Source organism: Fukomys damarensis, unplaced genomic scaffold (genome assembly GCF_012274545.1).
Source record: "Fukomys damarensis isolate Sample0158 unplaced genomic scaffold, DMR_v1.0_HiC HiC_scaffold_17, whole genome shotgun sequence".
Taxonomy (NCBI): Eukaryota; Metazoa; Chordata; class Mammalia; order Rodentia; family Bathyergidae; genus Fukomys; species Fukomys damarensis.
Window position 1 is genome coordinate 26,294,532 of NW_022900929.1, and position 9,394 is coordinate 26,303,925.

At 42.0% G+C, this 9,394-nt stretch overlaps 1 long non-coding RNA gene across 1 annotated transcript in view; it reads left to right on the plus strand.

The window, feature by feature from the left end:
- Positions 1-5,239, plus strand: part of LOC117286520 — an 18,601-nt gene extending 13,362 nt beyond the window's left edge. The window contains exons 2-3 of the long non-coding RNA XR_004517695.1: positions 3,630-4,335; positions 4,849-5,239. This is a non-coding gene — a long non-coding RNA (uncharacterized LOC117286520). The remainder of the gene's footprint in view (positions 1-3,629; positions 4,336-4,848) is intronic.
- The last annotated feature ends 4,155 nt before the right edge of the window (positions 5,240-9,394 follow it).

Here is a 9,394-nt window from a genome sequence, read left to right on the forward strand (position 1 = left end):
TTTTCTTTTTTTTTTTTTTTTGGTATGGGGAATCGAACTCGAGTCCTTGTGTTTGTGAAGCAGGAGCTGGAAACACTGAACTAAATTCCCAGCCCTGGATCTACTTTTTTAACACTTTTTTACCTCTGGGAATAGAATAAATGTGGCTAGATCAAGAGGCTAAGTGTGTGTACCCAAAATGACTGGGAAGTTGCCCCTCTCCCAAGTGATTCTCCTACTTCCGATGTACGGAGTTTAGTGAATCGCAGCCCCCCCGTACCTGGCTCCAGCTCTCCATCTGACTCCTTCCTAAAACAGCCATAGGCTGGATCCATGGTGCTCCTAGAGATGATCAGATCTGTGACCCAGGGGCCGCCAAGACTTCCCAGAGGCCTCAAGGTGAGCATGAGGGTAGGGAACTGCCCACCACAGCTGGGTGGATGGAAGCCATAAAGGATCACTCCCCACCTGGAAAGCAGCTGTCCCTGAGGCTAGGGAAACTTTGGAGCAGGTGGTAGCTGCACTGTAATGTACTTGCCAATAATCCAAGATCATTGACTTTTTCCCAGAGAAGTGAAAGTTTTTCTCTCAAAATCCTGACAGAGGGCTATACAGGTCCATCAGAATCTTTGTGGGCAGAAAGAGTGCACAGAAAGCTGATAGCAAGTCCCCAGTGCCTGTCCCCAGTGTGCAGCAAAGCTCGCAGGGCCTGGAGCACCAGTGCCCTTTGGAGGCCTTGCAGGAGATGAACATCTGGAAGGCACAAGGACCCAGCCTCTAGCAAGTCAGAGGAGAAACAGAAATAAGACGAAGAACTCACTGCATCAGGAAGTTCACCTGTGCAGCACATGTCCTAGAACAGAGGAGACTTGGGACAAGCAAACGGAGCCCAGAGGGGGACAACAGCTTGTCCATTCTCTCTGTGTCTGTTGTCCACGTACATACACCCGTGTGTACACACACCTACATGCATGCACACAAACTTACATAAAACTAAACACATAATATGCATGGAAGTGAATGTAGGGCTGGAGATTTAGCTCAGTGGCACTGTGCCTGCCTCAAAGGTCCTGAGTTCGATCCCCAATACTGAAAAACAAACAAAAAAAAGAAATGAAGATAAATAGAAAAACACAGGCAAGCACATGCAAACCTACATGCAGCGGTAGGCAGATTGCCGTGCACACACAAACATACACACCTGTGTCATACATATGTGAATATATGATCTATTCTATAGTTTGCCTTCAGTTCATTTCAGCTCCTTCTTTTTCCTGGTCTGAAAAAAAAGCCAAATAAAAACTAAATGTCAATTAACTAATGCAGAAGATGTTACTAAGGCAAGAGGCCTGAATTTGGGACAGCAGGTGTCAGAAATCAAGTTGAAGAAGGACCGAATTAGTAGACCTGCTCATTCAAGTCTTGTGGGGGGGTATCTCTGATTTAACCTTCCTGTGGGGTCTGCAGGGCAAGGGGCAGCTGGGACCCAGTCAGGGCTCTGGGGACACAGGATGGGATGATGCCAGCCAGCTCCCTTGGGCCCCTGCTCGCCTACTGAGTCCTGTTTCTGTTCAGTAAATGCTTCTGGGCCAGGCAGGGCTGTTTTCACTTTTCTTTGCTAGGCTGTCATGGAAAGCACATAGGATAATTAGAATTTCCCTATAAGATATGATGACTGAAACAAGCATTCATTTACACAAACCCTACAAGTCAGCTGGACATGTATGCTTCCAGTGCTGTATTATTTTTTATAAATCATCATGAAAAGAAAACTTCGGGAAGAAAATAGTCCTACCCTGAATCTCCTTGGAACAAAGCACGGGGCAGGGTGAAGCCTGCGGGGTCATCAAGTTCCCATTCTCTTGGGAAAAGAAGCCCACAGCTGGGGAGGGAAAGCCTTGTTCATCTGTAATTAGTGCAAGGCCCAAGTTTCAGGCCTCGGCCCCTTGACACAGGGGCCGGTGCACTCTTGAGCAGACTCCCCAGCTTTCTGCTTCCCAGAAACACCCTGATACACGAGGTCAGGGAAGAACGGATGAGAAAATAAACACAACAAGTTTCCCTGTCAGGCCCTGGCAGCCAGACCTGCAGGCTTCCTCGGTCCAAGGAATTCAACATGAAAGGCAGGAGAGAAGAGTAGAGTGTGTGAAGCCCAGTCATCTGTCTCCCTGCCTCCTGCTCCTAGGAAATATAAACCCAAATCATGTCTTCAAGCTGGACATCATGCATGTTTGGTGCTGCAGAGATGAAGCATTCACTGAGCTTCTCTTCCCAGGACACAGCACTTGCTCTACAGGAGCCCTCCAAACACTCCTGGATGGTCAGAGAGTTGAGTCATCTGGTGCCTGAGGCCGGATCCAGGGCCCCATCCTTTGTCATGAAGCTCATCTGACCTTCCCTAGTCTCGCTTCCCTTGCACAACAAGGAGGGTCGTTGCTGTTAAATGAGATAATGTGGAGAAAAGCACTTCGACCCCCAAAGCACACACTGCGTTGCTGTTACTTTTATCACCTCAGGCTGCTCTTCTGGGAGAGGTGTAGAGTTAACCAGGAGTATCTGGTATCAAAGATGCTGACGTGATCTCTAAACCAAGGAGCCAGCAGGCGGCCAAGCTCTTCAAGGCACAGGCTTAGAGAATTCTGCACATGACAAGGGGCTCACACGCTTCCTGACAAAGAGATGTCAGTCAGAGCCAAGATGGGAGGCCATGGAAGGGCCACAGGAATGAGACAGACACCACAATTCCCACTCAGAATCGAGAGAAGCATCAAACCCATTTTAAAACACATCTTCCAATGGGCGGGATATTAGATCCGGATGTGGACACAGGAGTGTGGTGTGTGTGGAGGTGGGGAACGGTCTGATTACAAGACCTAGAGACCAGCGTCTCAAGTCTGGGGACCTCAGCTGGTGACACAGGCAGGAATACACAGCAAGCCTGTGCACCCTACACTTGGCAGAAGAACACCCAGAGGTGTTTCTGATACTGTGCTCCTGAAAGTCAACACATCCTGTGTTTAGTATTTGATTCTCAGGACAATGCTGCAAGGGAGATGGTTCCTGACCTGCTGGCCTGTGTCCAAGGAGCTGCTTTGCAAAATCTGAGTTGATCGCAGCTCATTGCAAAAAACAAACAAACAAAAAAATCATAGATACTCATATCCCACAGGGAACCTCAGCAAGGAGTTTCAGGCAAGTGATTTATTTGGCTTTCTGGACGAAACCCCGGGAAAGCACATAAAAATGCTAATTAGAAGCAAAGAGAACATGAGCTCTTGCAAAGTCTCCAAGGTGCCAACCCCACTCTGGCAAGATTCAGCTTTAAACCATCAGCGGCAAAAATAACCTTTCTTCTCAGAGAAGACCTGGAGCAAGGGGCCATGCAGTTCCCTCGGTGCCCTGGTACCAGGAAAACAGTCTCCTGTCCAAGAAAACCTGCATAGAGCCGCAGAGCCTCCCACATCTCACTTGGGCCCCATTTACTGCACTGAGGATCAGTTGGACATCTTCTCCTTCTGTACCTAAGAAACTTCCCCATTCAGACTGTAAGTAATACCTGCTTTCCCAAAAACCCCGGGTGCGGAGGGAGCTCTCTCTGGTACACAGCACTCCCTTCCACAAGAGCTTCTTCCTCTCTCTCTCTCCTGCAGCTTGAAATACCCAGAAGGATGGAGCATGGAAGAGCTGGGACTGAGCTGGCTTAGGAAAGAAGACACAGCCAGGAAGGCATGGGGACAGCAGCTGACTCGTGTGCTGGCCACCGAGAGCCAGGTCAGTAGCTGTGCCCTTTGGGAGGTCAGAGGTCACTGAATCGATGCAACCACGGGAAGAAAGATGAGACAGTCTTCAACCCAGGGAAGACATGAACTGGGCTACCAGAGGCTCATGGACTCTTGTGTGTCTAAATGTCACTCTTGCTGGAGCAGAAGGAGCCAGAGGACACTGCAAGCATGCACTTATGGACGTCTGCCCACTCCCCTGGTCACCATCCCTGTCCTGCCTCCTGAGCTGGACACCTAGCATCCTCTTTGTTGCCCCTCCATGGTTGCCTTCCTCAGCTGTCAGAGCTGTTCTCACCTGTGTATGACACTCTAGCCTTGTTTCATGGATACCGCTGGCTCCCTCCAAAACTTTATAGCCCTCCCAGCCCTGTCAGCTACCGTAGAGCATCAGGAGGGTTGTGAACAGCAGTCAAGGTGCAGTAAAACCCACACAGGCTTCAACCCTGACTCTGACCCCATCTGCACTGGCCAGAGCCTCTGACATTCACCCTCACTGCTGCCTTCTGTGCAGTGTGACATGCTGACCTCACAAAGATGTCCTCACCCAGCAGCCTGGGAGGCTGATAGGAAGATCGTAAGTTTGAACCCAGTTTGGGCAATTTAGCAGCTTGGGGAGAGCTTATCTGAAAAGTAAAATAATAAAATAAAAATTCAAGGGCTGGGGATATAGCTCAGTGTGAAGGCCCTGGATTCCAAGGTGGGGGGGAAAAGAGAGGGAGGGAGGGAAAGAGAGAGATTCATCTTTCCACAGAAGAGCCTTTTCAATAGGAGTGATCTACTTCTCATAGCTCAGTCTACTGACCTGCTCTGGATTTAGCTTCATGAAAAATGTACCCAACTGAAAATTTTGGGACCAATGAGAGGGTTTTAACATTTAAATGAGATTCAGTCGGAATTCTGGGTTTTTAGCACCCAGCAGTGTGCAGTGAAAGAGGAAAGGAGCAGAGAAAAGAAATACAAATATATGGTTGGTTGGTTGGTTGGTTGGTTGGTTTTTTAAAATAGGGTCTCGCTACGTAGCTCAGGCTGGCCTTGAACTCGTTACATGGCTTAGGCTAAACTTGAACTTGATATCCTCCTGTCTCAGGCATATTGATGAGGCTGTTGTCAGGGAGCTAGTAGCAGAGAACTTCCACAAGAGAGCTCAGCTCCCAAGCGCCTGAAGATTGGAACTGAACCCAGTGACAGCCCAGCACACAACCTCTGGGGTCCTCCACCCAGGACCCTCTTCTACCTCCTATAGTTCCAAAAGATTGGATGATGCAAGAACTGGAATGAAGTTGATTCAGAAGCAAACACAGCTTTGTAATGTATCTAAGACAGCACAGGTGCTGGCCAATTACAATTGTACGGGTGCTCAAAATCTGCATGGAATTCTTAGTGCATATTCAGTGCCAGGCTAAGCATTTGAAATGCAGGAACTCACTCAGTCCTCCTGCAAGCTCTTCACGTCAACACCACTAGACGATTACAGGGTCAATGCCATGTTACAGGGGAGGAAGTTGAAGCAGATTTCATAGCTCGCCCAAGGTGCCAGAGCTAATATGTCCTAGACTCTAGAATGAGCCTCCAGCATGCTGGGCTCCAAATCCTTGCTCTTAATCATTTCTCGCAGTATTTTACAATGTGTTCCTACTGCATTTAAAACATTAAATATTGTGTAGAATAGATAGTCACTTCAAAACCATTATATAAATAGAATCATGCAGTGTATAGCTTTAGGTTTGTTTGTTTGTTTGTTTGTTTGTTTTCTTCACTTAGCATGATTCCTTGAGATCCACTGAAGTTTCATCAACAGTTCGTTCCTTTTTGTTTCAGAGCAGCATTCTATGGTACAGATGTACCCCAGTTTACCTATCCAAGGACATCTAGATTGTATCTAGACTTGGGGAATTAAGCTATGGGGCTGGGGATTCAGCTCAGTGGTTCCACTGTCTGCCTCCCAAGCACAAGGTCCTGAGTTCAATCCCCTGTACCAAAAAGTAATAATAATAATAATGTGTTACATTGAAGACATACTCAAGTGAAATACATAGGACACACATGTGTAAATACTGAATAGTTTCTCTGGTGTGAGAAACTGAAGGTGTAAATAAGGATCAAAATGCATAATAGATAATATGAAATAGGAAGAAAAGTCCAAACAGGAAGGGGAAGTGGGACAGGCTGGGGAAAGGAAAGAAGCTAATGAAATTAATATGAGAAAAGGAAAAAATGGAAATAAAGTCTTTTTATATAGGGAGGGGTGGAGTTGAAGACAGGGCAGAGGAATGGGGAAAAAAATAAGAACCAAGATATATTATGTAAAGGTACAAATTTTCAAGGATGAATGTCATTATATTGTATAAAATGTACCAATAAATTAATATTAAAAAAAGAATTAATGTGCTATTAACATTTGCACACGGGCTTTTATATAAACACAAGTTTTTCTTACTCTGAGACAAATACCCAAAAGTGAAACTGGTAGGTGATTTACATGGTATTTAAATATTTTGGTTTTTGACAAATAGCTTCTCTGGTGTGAAAAACTAAAAGTATAAGATCCAAATTGTATAACTGATAATGTGAAATAGGAAGAAAAGTGTTAAAGGTGTAGAGGTAGTGGGAAGGGGAGGGGAAAGGAAGTAAGGGACAAGAAAAAATATGAGAAAAGGAAAAAATAAAAACAAAGTCTTTGTAAATAGGGAAGGTGGAGGAGTTAAAGGAAGTGCAGGGGAATGGGGAAAAAAATGAGAACCAAGATCTGTCATGTAAAGGTATAAGATCCTGACCGGGCGTGGTGGCACACACCTGTAATCCCAGCACTCAGGAGGCTGAGGCAGGAGGATCGCTGTGACTTCAAGACCAGCCTGGCCTACATAGTGAGTTCCAGGTCAGTCTCAACTACATAGTGAGACCCTGTCTCAAAAAACAAAATAAAGCAAAACAAAAAAAAAAAGGTATAAGATCCTAATGATGACTGTAACTGAACTGTATACTTAAAAAGTACCAATAAACTCAATGAAAAAATAAATAAATAAATATTTTGGTTTTTGAGAATGCACTAAACTTTGTGTATATAAGACAGACTGGGTGACTACATAATTATATATATACTCACTGGTTTCTCTGCATCTTCACCAGAATTTGATACAGCCATCATTTTCAAATTTTAATTATTATAATATATATATGCATATATATTCCATTGTGGTTTTAATTTGCATATCTAATAAACAGTGATGTTGCATGAGTTTAATTTGTCCTCTATATATCCTCTTTATTCATTATGCCTTTTGCCCATTTTCTTATTGCTTTATTTGGTATTTTACCATTGAGTTTTCCAAGTTCTCTACAAATTCTAGGTACTAGTCCTATGGTGAACATCTGGTCAACAAATATTTTCTTCCAATTCATAGCTTGGATCCTCAATCTCTACATAAGAACTTCTACAAAGTAAAGTTTTAGGCTTTGATGAGGACCAATGTACAGATTTTCTACTTTTCTGGATCATCCTTTTGCTATCAAGTCTAAGGATTCTGCCTTGCCATAATTCCTCCCAGTTTTTTCCTAGAAGAAGCATAATTTTATTATTTAAAGCTGAAGTCATGATAGAGTTATTTTTTGTTTTTAAAATGATATGAGATTTACATCAGGGTTTGTTGATTTTGCCATTGGACTTTCCATTAATCAGTTTTGCTCTTTTGTTAAAAATCTCTCAAGCATGTTTGTGTGACTATTTTTGGAACCTGAATTCTATCCAAGAGAACTATTTGTCCTTCCACCAATGCAAAATTCTGCACTATTGTAGTTATATAGCAAGCATTACTAATGGGTTTTCTTAATCTTTCTTTATTTTCTGTGTCAAGAGTGTTCTAAGTTTTCGTGGGCCTATACTTCTCTACAGAAATTTTAGATAATCTTGTCATTGCCTACAAAAACTTTACTGGAATACTGACAGGAATTGCATTCAATCTATAAGTCCAATTAGGGGAAATTCACTATGAAACTCTTTACTGTGGTGAGTCTTTTGATCCATGAACATGGTACATCTCTTCATTTATCTGGGTCTTCTTTGATTTCTTTCATGAATATTTTTTAATTTTCATTGTATGTTTTTGACAAGTGTGTAGCTAAGAATTTCATTTTATTTGGAGAGATTGTAAATGACGTTGTGTTTGAAATTTCCATTTCCATTTGTTCATTGTTAGTAAACAAAGTTGTGATTTTGTATGTGTGTTGAACTCACATCTTGCAACCTTGTTGAACACATTTATTATTTCTCTGAAATTTTACTAGATTTCATGGTATTCTTTACAGACAATCATATTATCTACAAATAGATACATATTTATGATTTTACTTTATGTTTTACCCTATACACCTTATATTAATTATCTTTGTCTTCTGCATGCCTTATTGCTGAAACTTTAGTATTTTTTCAGTGAGAGTTTGAGAGCAAGTCCTTGCCTAATTCCAGGCCTTAAAGAGAAAACACTATTTCCCTCAGGAAAAATGATATTAGCTACTGGCGTTAGGTAGATGCTCTTTATCGAGGCAGTTCCCTACATTTCTAACTTGCTGACAGTTATCACCATGAATACATATAGGACTTTTTCAAAGATTTATTCTGCATCATTTTGTAAAATCATGTTTTTCTTCAGCTTGTTGACATGGTAAGCTATGCTGATTGAATTCTGAATGCTGAACATGCTTCTCATGCCTCAAATAAACCCCTTTTGTCACAGTGTGTAATTGTCTTTATACATTATTAAATTCAGTTTGCTGGATCTAATTAGGCTTTCTGTGCCTAATTCCATGAAAAATATTGGTGTGGACTTTCTAATGTGTGTGTAGGGGTGCTGTCTGAGTCTTGTTAATGGCTGCATAAAGTGACTTGTGAATGCTTGTTCTATTTCTGGAAAAAATGTGTAAAATTGGTAGTTATTCTTTAAATATTTGGCAGAATTCTCAAGTGTGATTTTCTGGGTCAAAAGACTTCTTTTTCAGGAATTTAGATTGAAAATCCAATTTTTCTGAAAGTTACAGGATTACTCATTGTGTGCCTCTTTATCTTGGTGTTTTTAAGATGTCCAATCTGTTGTAATAATGTTACTAGTGTCCTTACCTTTTTAATGGGCACAGAAATTGTACTAATTGTCACTGCTGATATTGGTTACCTTTTTCCTATTTCTTATGCTGTGATCACTGCTGCTAGAGGTCTTTCAATATTCTTAGTTTTTTTTATAACCAATTTATGTCATGACTTTTTTCCATTGTCTTACTTTCACTTATATCAACTTCTGCTCTTATCCTTATTTTCATTCTGGTTGCCTCTTGTCTGTTTTGCTCCTTTTTTAGTATCTTGAGTCATAAACTCAGATGATTGACTTAAAATTCTTTTTCACTTCCAATACAGTATAAGAATTTACTACTATAATTTTTCTTCTAAACATTGCCTCAGCTATAGCCCATAGTTTATGATATGTCAGATTTTCTAACTAATTCAGTTATATGCATTTTTCAATTTTCCCTTGAAGCCCCCTCTTTGATCTATGGATTATTTGGAATTTTGTTGCTTAATTTTCACATATTTACAGATTTTCCTCTTGCCTGTGTTTACCATCTTATAATTTTATTCTATCTTGGTC